Source organism: Pleurodeles waltl, chromosome 1_1 (genome assembly GCF_031143425.1).
Source record: "Pleurodeles waltl isolate 20211129_DDA chromosome 1_1, aPleWal1.hap1.20221129, whole genome shotgun sequence".
NCBI classification, from domain to species: Eukaryota; Metazoa; Chordata; class Amphibia; order Caudata; family Salamandridae; genus Pleurodeles; species Pleurodeles waltl.
In genome coordinates this window covers 930,242,910-930,262,987 of record NC_090436.1, presented here as the reverse complement: position 1 = coordinate 930,262,987, position 20,078 = coordinate 930,242,910, and positions in this window count along the sequence as shown.

Genomic DNA, 20,078 nt, shown 5'->3' with positions numbered 1-20,078 from the left:
GCCACTAACATATTAGTACAATTTGATCTCTCTCAGTGAGTAGATCTAGACAGTTAACCTCAGCCTTAGTGATTTGAAGTCATTGCTCTAGTTTTTCAATCACTGGATTAAGGCACAGAGGTGTGATTCAGAACCATATCAGAACTTAAAGATATCATCAATGTATGTTTGCCAGACCTGATTGTGATTTTGGTGGAGATTAGTGCCTGTTTTACCTATGTTACTCTCAAAGTCACCTTCGAAAAAATGTTATAGTGAGAGCAAAAGCATGCTACTGTATTTACTCTCCCTTTTTGTATATAATAGATTTGAACAGGAAGTAGTACTGTGTCACTCCAATATTCAGCCCTATCACCTTTTATTTTGCACAGTATATCAGGAGCCACATATTAGAGAATGCTAGTGAATGAGGACTCAATATCCAGCACCACAAGAATTTGGTGTTCATCTTTGAAAACCATGAGGCTGATTGAGAATTTGGTGAACGGAAACATACATAACATACAGTGCACATATCGAGAGTGCTGGGCAGGAGGACCCCATCAATGCCCATGTTAGGGCCACGGGCAGTGCAGGGGCCCCCCATGACCTCCTGCATTTGTACTCCACCACCCTTTTCATGGTGGTTGAACCTCCATGAAAAGGCTGGTGGAGAAGAAGGTTGTAATCAGCGTGGTGGGCTGAGTGCAGCACAACCCTGGCTCATTCAACCTGCATCACCGTCAACCCGTCAAGATCCTAGTGGGGACGGCGGGAGGTTGGTGGGTCTGCCCACCAACCTCGTAATGTGGTAGTTGGACCCCCACAGCCTCAGCAGTCCGGCAGCTACCGCGAGGCTGGCAGTCTTCGGACCACCAGCCTTGTAATTTGGCCTACGTCCTCAATAGTATTAAGAACATCCATGTGGCCCTGACATAGGAGGAAACTTTAAATATAAAGAATATGATTTAAAAAAATACATATATATATATATATATATATATATATATATATATATATATATATATATATACATACAGTTTTAGAACAGATCCTCACCTAGATATGGGACACCTACCATATAGGTCAGTCAACTGGATATTTATGTGTCTTGGGTAATTTGTGTGCACCCAGTGACTGAGGATGCTGTCTGCAAAGAAACTGAACTAATGTATACCATATTCTCAAAGGTAATAATTTTGGTGGCATTGTGTGTGCATGAGTGGGAGGGTTGAATGTTTATGGCAGTGAAGCCCTATGAAATAATTTGTTTCATAAGGCTTCTCTTTTGAAAAATGGTGCATTTTTCATTTAAATGGAAATAAATTTTGTTTCACAGTGATCATCATGGTTAAATATGTGACACTGAATATGATTTGATATGACTCAATATGTTTTAAAATATATTATAAAAAACTGGAGTTTAGTTGGCTCTCTTATTGGAATTATCTATCAACTGTAGTATTAGTTTTGTATGTGCCTTACTCTAATTGGTACTAGTATCAAAATCATCCCATCTCAGACACAGATGGCCTCTTCCCCTGCCAAATTATTATCGGTTTTACAGAGTACTAATCTGCTACTCATGAATCATTATATGTGTCCACACTTGGAATCATTTTGATGTGTGAATTTTAGCTCCGTTAATCATATTATTATGATTATGATGATGATGATGATTATTATTATTACCATTATTCTCATCATTATTATTTTTATTTTTGTTATTATCATTATTATTATTACGGTTCATAATAATAATAGTGTGCTCGTTTTGAGAAGGAGATATGGCATTTTCTGAGTGGGCAAGGCATTGTCTTAATGCACTAATGAAGTGGGTTGTTGATTTAATTTAATTATGAAGTAATTTAAAGAATTGTATGCCAGGCTCTGGATATTTGGGAATATGAATCCCCATGGGCATGGTTTCTTAATAGGTAGCCAGTATCATACACCACTACCTCCTAATGGCATCCTCATCTTATATATTCTTCTACCCCACATGTACAGACAGAAGATGGGCCATTTAGTAGTTGCATATAACTGTTGTTGGAGATACATTGACAACACTACTCACCAGGCTGTTGAAAATGCAAATGGAATAGTGGTTCTCGTCTTGCTGAAATAGGAAATCTAAAATCTATTGAATTCTCTATACTCATAAATTCCTTGCAGACAGGTTGCTTCCTCCTCACCACTGCTCCAGTAAGTCCAGTAAGTGCTGCCATTGTTTTGGGCTTGTTTGGGTTATGTTGGCTTGTTTGGGCTTTTTGGCTTCTCCTCTCCCGGAAGGTTCGCGCTGCTGCTTCCCCGCAGCCCCGCCCCCTCCCTCCTCCTAGGAGCTCTTCCCGCTCCTGACTCCTGCTGCCCCCTTCCCCCTGCACTCCCATTGGAGGTTTCCCTCCTTCCTCCCAGCTTCCACTCCCTCTCACCTCCCTTCTTATGCCGGCCGAAGGCGCGCCAAAGGCAAGCCCGTGTGCGCCCATCCGCGCCAAGACCGCGCCCAGCGCCAGACCCCCTGGCCAACACGCCTCCCGTCCCACCGAACACCTTTACACTGCCAAAGAACTCCACGCCCTTAATCCAGGACGCTCCTCCGTCTGCTTCCAGTCCACACCGACACGCACCAAAGGACCCTTCTCCTGCAAAGCTTGCAATTTCACCTGCAACCTAACCTCCAAATTCCAAACCAAAACAGACAACCGCCTAAGATGCATCCTACTTTACACCCGCTCCGTCCACAAACATGCAATTGAACTCTGGGACCTTCTGACCACATACTCGCCCAATGTCGCATTCCTCACCGAAACCTGGATGAATTCGGCATTCGGACGTAGCCATAGCCATACCAGAAAACTGCAAGATCACCAGAAGAGACCAAACCAACAGACCAGGAGGAGGAATCGCCATAGTCCACAAAAACACCATAAGAGTCTCCACCAACTCCTGCGACACCATCAACTCCGCCGAGCACCTCCACTTCAAAATCCACATCAACGCCAACTATGCACTCAGAGGAACACTGGTCTACAGACCCCCTGGACCCAGACCGGAGTTCTGCGACGACATCGCCGACGCCATCAGCTCCCAAGCCCTCGCCTTAACAGACTACATCCTCCTGGGTGACCTAAACTTCCACCTAGGAAATAACAACGATATCAACACCACCAACCTAATCGACAACCTCACCAAATTCGGCCTCAAGCAACTCGTCACTTCACCCACTCCGCAGGCCACACACTCGACCCCATCTTCTCAGCCAGCAACCACGTCTCTTTCAGCCACACCACTGAACTCAGCTGGACAGACCACCACTACATCCACTTCTCCTACAAGAAACCAGTCACTCACCACCACCGCACACAACCCCGACACAACTGTAGCAAAATATCAATGGATCAACTGATCTCCACTCTCGCCCGGGCTCCACCCCATGGGACCCCGGACCCCTAAACAGCCACCACCAACCTGCATCGCTGGATAGAAGATTGCGCCAACACCCTCGCACCGCTCCAAAAAAAAAAACACCTCCCACAGAATCAAGGCCAGCTGGTTCACCCCAGAACTACAGTAATCCAAACGGCTATGTCGCAGAATGGAAAAAACCTGGCACCTTGACCCTACCAACTCCAACCACATCACTTTCAAGGATGCCTTACGCAAACATCACCAACTGATCCGCACCACCAAAAGGACCCACTTCAAAAACCGCACCAACGCTCACAACAGTAAAGATCTTTTCGGTTTCATCAATGAGCTCTCCACCCCCAGGACCTGCTCCAACGAACCCCCGCCATCACAGGAGTTCTGCAACTCAATGGCAACCCACTTCCATCGAAAGATAGAAGAAATCCACAATAGCTTCAAACCCCAGACGCACCAGCTGACTACAAACACCCAGGAACCCACGCTCCAAGCAAAAACCCACCTCCTCCACACCTGGACCCCCATCAACATAGAGGACACCGCCACCACCATGGCCTCCATCCACTCCGGATCACCATCGGACCCCTACCCATACCATATCTTCAATAAGGCAAACATCATCATCGCCCCCCACCTCTGCAAAACCATCAACAGCTCCTTTGAGTCAGCCTCCTTCCCAGAAAGATGGAAGCACACAGAAATCGATGCCCTGCTGAAGAAACCAAAGGCAGACCCAGATGACCCCAAGAACTACCGGCCGATCTCCCTCCTCCCCTTCCTAGCCAAGGTCATCGAAAAAGTCATAAACAGCCAACTATCCCGGTTCCTGGAAGACAGCAAGGTACTCAACACCTCCCAATCCGGATTCCGCAGAAACCACAGCACTGAGACTGCACTCATTGCTGCCACAGATTACATTAGGACCATGCTCGACGAAGGAGAAACAGCAGCACTCATCCTCCTGGACCTCTCCGCAGCTTTCGACATGGTATGTCATCACACTCTCCGCACACGCCTCCACAACGCTGGAATCCGTGTCAAGGCACTCGACTGGATCTCGTCATTTCTCTCAGGCAGAACCCAGAAAGTCTGCCTTCCACCGTTCCTGTCAGAAGCCTCCTGAACCATCTGTGGCAATCCCCAAGGATCTTCGCTCAGCCCCCCGCTCTTCAACATTTACATGGCCCCCCTCACCAACATCGCATGAACCCACCACATCAACATAGTTTCCTACGCAGACGACACTCAGCTCATCCTTTCCCTCACGAAAGAACCTACAACTGCAAAAAACAACCTCCACAACGGACTTCACGCATTCGCCAGCTGGATGGAATCAAGCCACCTCAAGTTAAACACAGACAAGACAGAAATCCTCATCTTTGGCACCAACCCCTCAACTTGGAATGACTCCTGGTGGCCCACCTCCCTAGGAACTGCGTCCTCACCCACCACCTACGCATGCAACCTAGGCTTCATCTTGGACTCCACACTCAGCATGACTCAGCAGGTCAATGCCATCTCCTCTTCCTGCTACAACACTCTCCGCATGCTCCGCAAAATCTTCAAGTGGATTCCCGTTGAAACCAGGAAAACTGTCACCCACGCCCTGGTCAGCAGCCGATTGGACTACAGAAACACCCTATATGCAGGAATAACAACCAAACTCCTAACAAAGCTGCAAAGAATCCAGAACGCATCCGCCCGCCTCATACTGGACATCCCATGTCGCGACCACGTTTCCCCCCACCTCAGAGACCTTCACTGGCTGCCAGTATCAAAGAGGATCACCTTCAAACACCTCATCCATGCACACAAGGCCCTCCATGACACAGGCCCAGCCTACCTCAATGACAGACTTACCTTCGACACCCCAACCCGCAATCTTCGCTCCGCCAGCCTAGCCCTCGCCTCCATCCCCCGCATCCGCCGCACCACCGCCAGAGGAGGATCCTTCTCTCACCTAGCCTCCAAGACCTGGAACTCCCTACCGCTCCACCTTCGCCAGACCCAAGACCTCTTGACATTCAGGAAACGCCTCAAGACATGGCTCTACGACCAGTAGTTCCCCCCCCAGCACCTTGAAACCATAACGGGTGATTAGTGCGCTCTATAAATCCTTGATTGATTGTTTATTTGATTCATAAATTAATTATACTTTCTAGTGTTTACTATGGCATTGCCATATTGACTTATCCCTCGGAATCACTCAATGATGCCTGGACCAGTCTTGCCTACCTCATCTCTGTAGATCACCACTTTCATCTTATACTCTCCACTTTAAGTCCTCCCTCCTGGTTAACAAAAGAAATCAGTCACACAAACAACAACTATATTGTGGGAAAGTACCTAGCAGGCCCTTCAGTTATATTGCATTCTTATATAACAATTCACATCTTTAGACTACGAGAACGAGACTCTAGATCATTGTTGGGCGTATTCTAGGACAGGAGCACATAAGATGAAGCACATTACTTACTGAATTACCCGGTTTACCTGGTTCGCAACCAACGTAGGACCTCTGTTTCACATTTCAGAAGCCACAACGTTTCCTGTATCCGCAATCAAATGTTGAAAAGCCCTCAAAAAATTAGAAGGTGCTCTGGACATATATGTGGGAATGACGTTTCTGAAAGCCGTTGAAAGGTTCTTCGTAGTGAATGAGAGGGCTGATGTGCTTGTGCATCTTCGGTGTAGTAGAACGCCCCTGCCTTTATCACTGCTTTACCTTGTCCATGGCACTGTGTGTAAGGCAGGAAGCGAGCATTACTTTAATGAACTACTGCGAATTAGCTGTAAGTTAGAAGTTCATCTTTTGCCATGTAACTGGAATGGTAAAGATATGGTGATCCGAATTACCCACACTGAGCAACTCTTCGCATCACTTGTCTTTGACCATGTACAGCGCTCCGCTGCCTTTTGACTAGATTTGTGCCACAGAAACAGCAAACATGTAAATACATGCCTACATACATTCATACAACATACATACATTACTGTAAATCATCCACAGATGAAAAACAATTCCAGATCTGTATGTATTTGTCAAAAGAGCTTTACAAAGATAAAACATATAATTGAAATTGTGTACCACGAATGCTTTCCATGAGTAACACATTTTTGGGCTTGACAATAAATTTCAAAGTAATGAGTTGGTTATATTAGTGGTAGTTGTCATGATTGCTATTCATAATAAAAGGAGCTTTTCAGGAGGAAAAACATGATTTGTGACGTTTTGAATGTCATGTCTCCGTTCATCAGTGCAGAATACATTTTAAGATGTAACTGATGTATTTTAGCAAAAAATGTCATATTGTGGCAACAGACCAATTGAATGAATTGCCACTTTTCATCTTTTTTTTCAATTACATAGATTTGTATACAAAAACAAGACTATTTCATCAAGTTGTGAAAACTTACTTTAACTAGTGTTCTTTTTTCACATATGCGAATTGGCTGTGGGACATGCAGCATCTAATAATGGACATAATATATCTTGGACCAGTCTTTCCCTGGCAAACTTGACTTTTCCAGCTGGCCACACTCGTCATTCATTTAGCATGCCAAGGAATACCCACAGGTCATTACTGCTAAAGTTGCTTTGGGTATAAATGTGCACAGCTTTCCAGCTGAGGAAAAGGTGTTTAGTAACTATGGGCAGGAGACATAGGACATTTTAGCCTGAGGTTTTCTCCTACCTAATTATAATCCTCCCATTTCTGTTTTGTAATTTGCTAAATTTGGTCTAGTTCAGAAAATAAAAACTAACATCTGCTTGAGTAAAGCGTCTCTAACTAGCTATAAAAAGCATATCGTCATAGCGAGTAAATCTAATGTTAATCAGAAACAATAATTTTGTATGTACTTGCAGGAGGCACGATATTTTGAACCTCATTTAGCTCTTTGGCGAGGGCACTTTTATCACTTAACTATTTCACGAATATCTTTTAAAAGAATTCCGTGGTAATAACAGGAAAGCACTACACCATGTGATGCACTATTAGATGATTGGATGAACCATTAGGGCTATGTGGGCTTATGGAAGCTTTTACTATTCTTTCGAGAGGAACATTTCCTCGAGATAAACATATCCTCATTATTATGCACTTCCTGGCATAGCATTACGTTGAGATTAAAGTAAAAAAAAACAAGTTTGCTTAATATTCCACTTATTTCAATGTGTCGTGCATGTTGAGTCGCTCTATTTACTTTTCAGTGATTCAAAAAACGACTTGTGTTTTTTCAAAGAAAAAGCTGTTTTCGGAGTTTTCTTCCATTCAAGTCATCTTTTTTTTATCTCCAGTTCCTCTCACTGTCTCTCCTTCTCTCTCTCTCTCTATGACTTACTTATGTAAAGGCATTTTCAACGCTTTTACGAAAAAGCTTGGCAGTTCATTATGCATTATTATCGCAGTGTCCCCCAAACCAGGTAATATTTTGATGGTTTCTGCCATTTAAGCCTCAACATTAGAAATATCTCTGTGATATTGCAGAAATTGCAGGCTCACTCTTGATATTTGCGGCAGGCATTTCTGCCCACAATCTTTTTATTTGGGGAATAGTGTTACCAAATCTGTTCCATGTCTTATGTTGGCTTTTACCACAAAGCTCCCCCAGCAGCAAAGGTAGCCATAGAAACTGGGGGCCCTATTCACAAGCTGCGTTTTGGAATACATAAAACAGGTGCAGCTCATTCGCAATGGTGAAGGAGGGTCACTCACCTAGCTGAGCCAACAGCAGAAAAATAAAATAAGAATTCACTATTGTTTTATTTTCATGTGAAGGGAGGGGTGAGGTGGGCCAAGGGAGGTGGGAGGAGGCAAGAGTGCACCTAAGTGTGCATGTGTGGTTGGCCACCTGACCCTTGCAGCACCTGTTGGAATTCTTGGTTTGCTGCTGTCCATTACCACTGCAAGCATTTTGACAGATATGCTGGGTTTGTTGAGTCGAAAATGGAACTCAGAACATCTTCTCCTGATTCCCTTGAAAATCTTCAAAGGATTCTAAACAAAAAAAATTACATTAAAGCTGAAATGGATATTGTTATTGAGGTTGACAAATCACTGCAACCATTTGTCAACAGTAGCGCAGTTGGGGCAAAATTGACTTTGGTAAAAAATAAAACAGATAATGGCACAACTCAATAAAGCTTTTGATAATGCCATTGAAAAGGTGGACAGGTGCATTGGTGATGACCAGCCAGGCATTGCATTCTTAAAGCTTGTTCAGTTCTACACAAAATTGCATCCCATTTCAGGACAAGAATAGATATTCGGCCATCCCTGCTTTGAGGTAGTTTCTGATCAGGAGGTTTGCCTCTACTTTTCTGTATTGCTATATTTACATTTTGGTGCTTCAAAACTTTCTTATCTAAGCCTCAATATACTGGGGGAGGTTAAAGATGGCTATTCCATGAACCTTTATTTCTAATCTGTTCTATGTGGCTGCTCATGTACTCGATAACACCAACCATTTCCTACAGTCTTTGCAGAGGCAAGGTTTAGAATAATTTTAAAGCATTTTTACACATTGTCAGTTCTGCCATAATGTTTACATAACTGTGACAGAAAGTATTTGGCATGGCTGAATCTTGGCCTCTCAATCTTCCGGTGTTCCAGGGACCGCTGCCTCAGAGAAACACCCTCTGTCCTTTTGCTACATGGAACAGTTACTAGTATTTTGACTAGTAGCTCCACTGGCAAGTAGAGCCTTTCATTCCTCTGAACTCTGACCTCTGTCAAGAGTTCAAGGCCCTCCACCACCTGCAGGCTTCTGCTTGCGCCTCATCCCTGGTGTCTAGTGGGAGAGCTCTGCTCTTCTACTAGGCTGCCCTCTGCCTCTTTTTTCTTTTTTTTCCTCTTTTGCCTCTGTTTCACTCTTTGGCGGTCATTACAACATTGGCGGTAAAAGCCGCTTACCGCCGTGCAGAAGGCCGCCAACACACCGCCGCGGCCGCGGAATTCCGCCACAGCTATTTTGACCCACATCTCGGAATCCGCCAAAATTCAGACACCCACACAAGTCCGCCACACCAAAGGTCAGTGATAAACTGGCCATAACAAAACCGACACCGTCACGCCAACAGAAATACGCCCACACTATCATGACACACGAATCCAGGCAGCGGTCTTTCAACCGCGGTATTCCATTGGCGGTACACACCGCCGCGCTCAAAATACACACACCTTCACAAAACATTACCACATTGGACATTTCGAAATACACACACCTGATACACATACACACGCCACTCCCACACACCCATTACAATATAAAACACACACCCACATCACCCACAAACCCCTAAGACAAATTTACCGAGAGAAGGCCAGTGAGAAACACCACCAGCAAGAACTACAGCATCCACAGGCACACAACACCATCCCCCACACAACTTCCACGCACCTCACATAACACACCACTACAAATCACCACACTTATTACCACACACTCCACCCCACACATCACCCTCACCACCCCATGGGACGGCAAAGACACCCCAGGTTCTCGGTGGAGAAGCTCAGGGTCATGGTGGAGGAAATCGTACGGGTAGAGCCACAGCTATTCGGATCACAGGTGCAGCACACCTCCATTGCAAGGAAGATGGAGCTATGGCGAAGAATAGTGGACAGGGTCAATGCAGTGGGACAGCACCCAAGAAATCGGGAGGACATCAGGAAGAGGTGAAATGACATACATGGGAAGGTGCGTTCCGTGTTCTCAAGACACCAACAGGCGGTTCAGCGGACTGGCGGCGGTCCCCCACAACTAACAACATGGGAGGAGCAGGTCTTGGCGATTCTGCATCCTGAGGGCCTCGCAGGAGTAGGTGGAGGAATGGACTCTGGTAAGTCAAAGCTTTACTATTACATTCCCCACCCTACCTGCATGCTATCACATACCCCCACCCTCACCCTCACCCTCACCCCCAGCACCCCTACTCCTCACAAATGTCCCAACATCACAAACCACCCATCCCAACACCAAGCCCTGCATGCAACAACAAAGCATGGAAACACATCACCAAAGCATGCCCATTGCACATACCCATACACCCCTCTAAACCATCATCACACAAGCCCCCACACAGTAATGCTAGCACTGGGGTACACGGTCACCCACCTATTGCACACCATTACACACACAGATTTAATAAACATCCTTTTATACCCCTGCAGGACCCCTACCCAACGTCACAGAACAGGAGGGTCCACACATTTCCACACCACCAACAGAAGAGGCCCACAGTGATGACAGCAGCTCTGTCCAACTGGATCTAGATGACCAGCCTGGCCCATCGGGGACCTCTGGACAGTCGGTTGCCCTCACACAGGCACAGGCCACCACAGACCTTCCCCCCTCTGGAAACACCAGCACAGCACCCACCCAGCGGGCCCATACCTCCGTCCCCAGGACACGTCAATCAGCTGTGTATCCACCACTACAGGGAACCCAGGATAACCCACCACCCCAACAACAACAGGGACCTGGGGGCAGTGGCAGTGGGCACACGGTCCAGGGGACGGAGGCACTGGAACACAGGGGAACTGGGAGGGCTGCGTACGACAGGGGGCGGACAGGCCAAGGGATCCCACTCTCCACGAGGCCCTCTCCTCCATCATGGGAGCATACCACCACTCCCAGGAGACAATGGCAACGGTACTGGCCAAGTTTCAGGACACCCAGCGCATGCAGGAGGAACAGTATATGGGCTTCAGGGAGGAACTCAGAACCATCAGCTCCACCCTGGGCACCATCGTAGGGGTGCTGAAGGAAGTACTCAACACCAGGAGTGACACTGTGGCACTACAAGGGGCCCCAGACACTAACATGGATGATGAACTGCCCACGACCTCCGCCGGCGCTGGTGGACAGGACACCCCGCCACAGGACCACCACACCAGCACCCCACCCCCTACAGAGGGAGAACCACCCCGCAAACGGTCCCTGAGATCCAGGAACAAGACAGAGCACGATGCCAAGACCCCTGCCAAGAAATGAGACCATCCTGATTGTCATCCCACTGTCCCACTTTGTCACCCTGTCCATTATTAAACTGCCCCAGCTCCACTTCCTATGCCCATATGGGCAATGCACCTGTGAGACTAATAGACTGGACTCTGCCATGGACACTCCTCCGCCATCACCCCTCACCATTTAACTTCCCTCTCCAATAATTTGCATTTAAATAAACACACCTAAAGCACAAAATTATCTGGAGTCTGTCTGAGATTTCGAAATAGTGTATTTGCAATTACAGTGACAAAATGTTCTTGAAATAGTAATGTCAACATACCTATGTCACACAGCTCTAGTCCATGAGGAATGTAAGCAGATGACACACGTTGGGACCCACATCTGTGAAACCGTAAGGGAAAGTGACAACTCAGTGACCATACACTGGGTGAAAACGACAGACAGGATAGAGGTAGTAGTGTAAAAGTACATGTAGTAGGCAGGAATGTATTCTTACCTGTTTTTCACTGGAAATATTGATGGATCACTGAGTCCCTGTTCTGCATGTCTTCTTCCTCTGCTTCATCCTCATCACTGCCCACAGGCTCCACAGCTGCCACAACACCGCCATCTGGACCATCTTCCTGCAGAAAAGGCACCTGTCGTCGTAAAGCCAAGTTGTGAAGCATACAGCGGGCCACGATGATCTGGCACACCCTCTTTGGTGAGCAGAATAGGGATCCACCTGTCATATGCAGGCACCTGAACCTGGCCTTCAGGAGGCCAAATGTCCGCTCGATCACCCTCCTAGTTCGCCCATGGGCCTCATTGTAGCGTTCCTCTGCCCTGGTCCTGGGATTCCTCACTGGGGTCAGTAGCCATGACAGGTTGGGGTACCCAGAGTCACCTGCAAATGGCGAGGGACAACTGTTAGACACTCACTAACCTGTAGGGATAACCCCAGACAACCATTCCCACTGTCTTGCTTCCAGGGGCTCACCTAATAGCCACACACAGTGTCTCTGGAGTTGACCCATCACATAAGGGATGCTGCTATTCCGCAGGATGTAGGCATCATGCACTGACCCAGGGAACATGGCATTCACACGGGAGATGTACTGGTCTGCCAAACATACCATCTGTACATTCATAGAATGATAACTCTTCCGGTTTCTGTACACCTGTTCACTCCTGTGGGGGGGGGACCAAAGCCACATGGGTCCCATCAATGGCACCTATGATGTTGGGGATATGTCCCAGGGCATAGAAATCACCTTTCACTGTAGGCAAATCCTCCACCTGAGGGAAAACGATGTAGCTCCGCATTTGTTTCAGAAGGGCAGACAACACTCTGGACAATACGTTGGAAAACATAGGCTGGGACATCCCTGATGCCATGGCCACAGTTGTTTGAAAAGACCCACTTGCAAGGAAATGGAGCACTGACAGCACCTGCACTTGAGGGGGGATTCCTGTGGGATGGCGGATTGCTGACATCAGGTCTGGCTCCAACTGGGTACACAGTTCCTGGATTGTGGCAACGTCAAACCTGTAGGTGATTATCAAATGTCGCTCCTCCATTGTCGACAGGTTCACCAACGGTCGGTACACCGGAGGATGCCGCCATCTCCTCACATGTCCCAGCGGACGGTGCCTATGAAGGACAACAGCGACCACAGAGTCAAACAACTCAGAGGTACGTACCCACAGTTTACACAGAACACCAATCATACACAAAAGGTGGCCTGTATGTGTGTTGAGACTAGGCCTAGGTATGTGTGACGCAGTATAAAATGAGGCCATGTGGGCCCCTGAAATGGCGGCTGCCTGACCTCTAAAGTGGGACAATGGGATGTGAGGTAACTGCGCTGGCGTTGTACACCGTCGCGGTAGGCGGTCGGAGACCATGGCGCAATGCTGCATTGGTTAACAGTGGACCCTATGGGTCCCAGGAGCCAGTGACGATGTACGCCGGCGGTGATGGTACGCACTGCCGCGGACGTGACCGCCGCGGACTTGACCGCCATTTTCTATCTGTTCAGTCACTCGATACCTGATCTTCGACAGGAGAGGACCTACACTGCAAGGGCTGCTGTGACCTCAGTCTGGAAGAGACAATGGCTCGTGCGTCTGGGGAAAGGGCCCCTGCCTACACATCGGAGGAGTAGGAGAAGCTTGTTGATGGGATCCTCCCCAGTACACGCTACTCTACGGTCCTCCAGACAAACAGGTAAGCACACAGGTAGCATGTTGTATGGGCTATGCCTGTGTGGAGAAGGCTGGATGTAAGAAGGAAGGGGGCAGAGTGCTGCGTGCTTGAAAGACGGTGGGTGCATGTGCCACATGGCAAGGGTAGGGATGGGGGCCACTCACTTTGACGGTGCAGTTGGTAATGACTTCTCTTCTTCCCCTGTACATTTCATGTAGGTCAGCGCCCACCAGAAGAAAGATATTTGGCGTGCCATCACCAAGGACGTCCGGACCCTGGGGGTCTACCACAGACGGAGCACCCACTGCCGGAAAATATGGGAGGACATTCGCCGCTGGAGCAAGAAGACGGCGGAGGCTCAGCTGGGGATGGCCTCCCAACGTGGGAGGGGTGCCCGTCAAACCATGACCCCCCTGATATTCAGGATCCTGGCGGTGGCCTACCCGGAGTTGGATGGGCGCTTGAGGGCATCACAGCAGACACAAGGGGGTGAGTACACTCTCATTCAGCTGACTTTGCGCGCAGTGGAGTTGTCTGGGTGGGGGATGAGGGCTCTGGGTTTCCCTAGGCCAGGGCGAGTTCCGTAGGCTAGGCCCCGCCATAAGGCATGGCCCTGTGGCCCCCCACCCCACCTCTGTAGAGTGCCAAATACAGCTATTCATGCCCCTGTGTCATCTATGTGTGCAGATGTCGTCCATAGCCTTGTAGGCCATTTCCCAGGAATTGCACTGTAGATCCCAAGAGCGCGGCGTAGTGCAGGGGACTTCTGTGTCTGTCTTGTCCGTCACCAGTACCGGTAATCCATGCACTCAACATGTCTTTATTCTGTCTCCCCCCCCCTTTTTGTTGTCTACCAGTTCTTGTGTGCATTAGCATCATCAGGTGGAGGAGCAGTGGCACCGAAGCACGAGGGAGCTGCATCCCACATGGCCATGGAGGGCCACACTACGGACTCTGAATTCACCAGTGGGACGGTGGGCGAGGGGAGCTCCACGGCGGGGACAGGAGCTGAGACCAGCGACACGGACTCGTCCTCTGATGGGAGCTCCCTTGTGGTGGCGGCAACATCTGTGCCCCCCGCATCTACTGGTACAGCCGCCACCCCCCCTACCAGCACCGTCCTCCCAGCAACCCCTCAGCCTTCGCCCCGTGCCCGCTCACCCAGGAGGGTGGGCATCACCTTCGCCCCAGGCACCTCAGGCTCTGCCCCAGTCACCCCTGCTGCCCTCAGTGAGGAGGCCATTGACCTCCTCAGGTCACTCACTGTTGGGCAGTCTACCATTTTGAATGCCATCCAGGGTGTAGAAAGGCAGTTGCAACAAACTAATTCATTCCTGGAGGGCATTCATTCTGGTCAGGCGGCCCTTCACCGAGCCTTTCAAACTCTGCCCTCTGCACTGATGGCAGCCATTGTCCCTGTGTCTAGCCTCCCCCCTCCAACTTCCTCCACCCAGACCCAATCCCCCGTACCTCTGCCTATCCCAAGCGCACCATCAGACCAGCCTGCACACACCTGACCACACAAGGGACGCCCAGGCAAACATAAGCACCACACATCCCACAGGCACTGACGCAAGCACCACACACATGCAGACAAACCAACATCCACTGCCTCCACTGTGTCCCCCTCCTCGTCGTCTCCCTCCTCCCTCCCAGTCTCGTCTACACACACACCTGCATGCACTACCTCTACAGCCACTACGTCCCTCACCAGCACACCCCGCTCACCTGCAGTCACCACCCCCACTACCATTCACACGTCCCCTGTGTCCTCTCCCAGTGTATCTGTGACGCCCCCTCCGAAGATACACAAACGCAGGCACACACCCACCCAACAGCCATCCACCTCACTACAGCCTCCAGCGCATGCACCTGCACCCAAAGTCACCAAACGTACACCTCCTACTACCACCACCTCTTCCTCCACTCCCAAACCCCCTCCAGCTACCCGTCCTAGTGTGTCCAAAAGAATTTTCCTGTCCAGCCTTGACCTTTTTCCCACTTCTCCCCCACCCCGTCCATATCATAGGTCCCGAAGTAGCACCTCAGCCACAACATCTCTGGGACCAGTGGTGCCTGTAGACACAGGTATGTGGAGTGCACCGGCCACCAGGACAGCGAGTGTGGCACGGAGCCACAGCACAGCCAGTCCCCCCCTGTGAAGCATCAAAAGTTGGCCAGTGCCCGGCGGGAGAGGGGGAAGACTCCAGCCACCAAAGCCGCTCCCAGGGGTCCTGTTGAGAGTGTGGAGTCAGCTGTTACACCTCCCAAGGTGGGGAAGGGCCACAAGAAACCCGGCAAGTCTGGGAAGAGCAGCACGGCAGAGAAGACCGCCATCATCCCGGCTGCCCAGGAGGCCACCGCCAGCCCCATCCCAGCTGCCCAGGAGGCCACCGCCAGCCCCATCCCAGCTGGCCAGGAGGGCCCTGCCAGCCCCAGTCCAGCTGCCCAGGAGGGCCCCGCCAGCCCCAGTCCAGCTGCCCAGAAGGGCCCCGCCAGCCCCAGCCCAGCTGCCCAGGAGGGCCCCGCCAGCCCCATCCCAGCTGCCCAGGAGGGCTCCACCAGCCCCAGCCCAGCTGCCCAGGAGGGCCCCGCCAGCCCCAGCCCTGCTGCCCAGGAGGGCCCCGCCAGCCCCAGCCCAGCTGCCCAGGAGGCCACCGCCAGCACAAGCCCCGCTGGGCCATGAAGGACCGCCAGCACAAGCACCGCTGAACAGGGCACCGCCAACTCAAGCACCGCTGAACAGGGCACTGCCAAATTAAGCACAGCTGGACAGGGCATTTCCAAATCAAGCACCACTGAACAGGGCACCGCCAACTCAAGCACCACTGAACAGGGCACCGCCAAATCAAGCACCGCTGAACAGGGCACCGCCAACTCAAGCACCGCTAGCCCATGAGCGGCAGGGGCACTGACGCAACTGGGTCCGTCACGGGGTGAGTGATGCACTCTGGGCACCAGTCCCCCTTCAGAACCAGTGGAGAGATCCATCCACTACCTCTGTCCTTCACAGGATGGAGCACTCTGGGCACCAGTCCCTCTCCAGAACCAGTGGAGACATCCATCCACTACCTCTGTCCTTCACAGGATGAAGCACTCTGGGCACCAGTCCCCCTCCAGAACCAGTGGAGACTGTTATCGACTTGAGAGACTGTGGCTTTGCACTCCCCAGGATTGAACAGTGGGCAAACCACCCACTGGAGAGTCTTGAGAGACTGTGGCGTTGCACTCCCCAGGATTGAACAGTGGGCAACCCACCCACTGTAGAGACTTGAGAGACTGTGGCTTTGCACTCCCCAGGATTGAACAGTGGGCAAACCACCCACTGTACAGACTTGAGAGACTGTGGCTTTGCACTCCCCAGGATTGAACAGTGGGCATTGAGCCCCCTCGTGGATCTGGCGTTGTGCCCTCATCCGGCTGAGGTGCCCCCCCTTCCCCCTGAGGTGCCTGTTGCATTTCTATCTGATGTCCCTGCAGTGTTCTCTCTGTTTTGATCTGGTATCGAGTGTGGGCCTCACCCATGCATTTTGGGCCCAGTGGTCCACGGACTATAAATGGTGCAATACCTGGACTTGTATTATTGGTGTATATATTTGTTTATAGTGTACATATATTTTGAGTACTGTATTTTAATAGATTACAATGGTTACAATCATTTCCTTTTGTCTTTGCATTCTTCCAGGGGGCTTGGGGGGTGTAACTGTTATGTATCAACATGTATTAGTGTGTGTGTTGTAGTGGGTGAGGGTGGGGTGGGGGTGTTGCGTGTGTGTGTCCCTGTTTTTTCCCTCCCCCCTCCCCTGTGTCGTAGGTGCAGTACTCACCGTGGTCTTCGCCGCCGGCATTCGTGCTCCTGGTACAGGAGCAGGAAGACTATCGCAGGTAGAATTTGGAGTTCCGGGTCCATGGTGTCCTCGTTCCTTGTGGAGTGGGATGAGGTGAGCGTTTTCCCTTCGAAACTCCTGTTTCCGCCGTGTTTTTATCCGCTGTGATCCACCCCGGAAAAGGTGGCGGATTGGCCTGTCATAATAGTGTGGGCGGTTCATTGTCTCCCGCCTGTCTGTTGGCGGTGACCGCCGCGCTGTTTGTTTGTACCGCCGTGGCGGTCTGAGTGTTAAAGTGACTGTCTTTGTTGGCGGTTTCCGCCACGGTCGTCATTGCAAATTTTTTACTGACGGCCTGTTGGCGGTCTTACCGCCGCTTTAACACCGTGCGCCAGGGTTGTAATGAGGGCCTAAGTCCGATCGTAGGAAGTTGACCGGGACCTCCCAGCCAGCGTATCCGAGGAGGACTCCAAGGAAGTCGGATCAAGATCCAGGTTTGCCCTTGGCAAAGGATTTTCACCTAAAAAAATGACTAAGGTAATCTTTTGACCAAGGCCTCCTGCGAGCTGTAGCCAAGCCGGGCTCCATCGTGGTAGGCCTTAAACTTTGAATTTGCCCCGGTCGAGGTGCGACCAGATGACCACATTGGCGCTTTTTGTTTCTAGGCGCTAGAAAGCAATAATTCTTTAAAAATTCATGTCTCCGGTTCCCCTTATCTGATTTTATTTGTTTTTTTGTCATTTTAAAGATACAAATATAATCTATTTTTATACATTGATTTTAGATTTTTAAACTGTTTCCTGTGTTTTATTTAATTACTGTTTTGTGATATTTTAATTTTTTACACTCTGTCTCCTAAGTTAAGCCTTGTCGCTCGTTGCCAAGCTACCAAGGGTTGAGCTGGGTTTAATTTACTGAGACCTAACTGGACCTAAGTGGAGGCTAGTGGCCTATTGCTAAGTGTAGGTACTTACCTGCCTTTACCAATAACCCATTTCCCAACACTGAGGAATCCAGTATTGATAAGGCAAAGTTGAATTTCAGATCCATATTGGCCGTGTTTCGTAAAGAAAGTTCTTCAATATTTCCAGTATAATTCAGTTTAACTTGATACTACTATGGCCCTCATTATGACATTGGCGACAAATGCCCCCTATCGCCACGGCGACGGACGCCAACATACCGTCACCGTGGCTACCGACCGTCCACCAAATTATGACCATAGCCCGAATTCCGCCAGAAGGCTTGCTAATTCCGGCTACGGTCATGGCGTGGATGGTGGTAAGGCGGCACTGCTGCCAGCAGCAGCTCTACACCAGCAGAACGCCGCCGACCATATCATGAGCCATGATACGGCCTGGTGGTGTTTTGCTGGCGGGCGCTGCTGCTGGCAGCAGCACTTCTGCCAGCAGCGCTGTGTCCCGTCTCCTGCCGGAGAACCCGCTGCAAGCAGTTAAGTTGCTGCAAGCAGGTAAGTTGGGTTCTCCTGCAGGGGAGGAGGGTAGGGGGCATTGTGTGCATGTGTGGGTGTGTGTGTGACTGTGTCTGAATGCGTGCATGCGTGTGTAATGCGTGTGTGCATGAATGGGTGTGAATGTACGTGCATGTTGTGTCGTGTAATTGTGTGTGTGCCTGGATGTATGTTAGTGAGTGTTGCTGTGAGTATGTATGAATGTATGCATGCATGGGTGAATGTGGGTATGCGTGTGTGTATGGGTATGTATGTATGTGCATGTATGTGTGTATATGTCAGGGGGGAGGGGAGGATGGGAGAGGAATCTGGGGATGGGGAGGGGGGGCGGAGGAGACCCCTATCAGTGCCAGGGAAGGAATTCCCTGGCACTGATCGTGCCTACTGCCATTGTTTTTGTGGCGGTACAGAAACCACAGAATCCTTGGTGGTGGGCGGGGTCAAAATGCCATCGGCGGCCTAGTGACGGCTGCCGGGCCGGTCGTTACCGCCGTGGCCGTCAGTGTGTTAACTTGGCAGTTTGGCTTTGCCCAAACCACCAATGTCATAATAGTGGTGGTATGTACCGCCAGCCTGTTGGGGGTACAACCGGCACTATTACACCGACCGCCGGGGTCATAATGACCCCCTATGTCTGCTAAGCTGCATCTTCATCACCTCTAGGGCTTGAAAAGCACAACTGCACTGTGCGTAATACACACGTATGAATTTCACACAGCAACACCATTCTTACTTTCGTTTCTCGAGCATTATTACCCAGTGCTTGGCATCGGCAAGCTGATATCTGTCACAATCAGAGCTTATTTTCTAACTCAACTATTAAAAAATAATGTATTCCATTGCTTGTTGCTGTTTTTGAGATTCATATTGGTACTGCTGATGTGAAAACGTTACCTAAATACTGTTAACATATGTTAAAATGACAAAATAAGGAGGTAGTACATCACAAAACGTGCTCCATATTTGCCTTTTATTGATGCATAATTAAGTAAACCCAGCCCTATAATTCCAGTGGCCATAGATATAATTAGTGTGTTGACTTGGTATTTGCATTAGTTTGTGCTGCATTAAAGTCCTCACAAAACGTTAGCAAATTTGGGTTCCTGTCCGTATTTCAACAGGCTTTATTTCTTCCAAACAGCAATAATGACAACTTCAGGAATATAGGGCCAGATGTAGGAAGCACTTTGCGAGTCGCAAACGGCAAAATTTG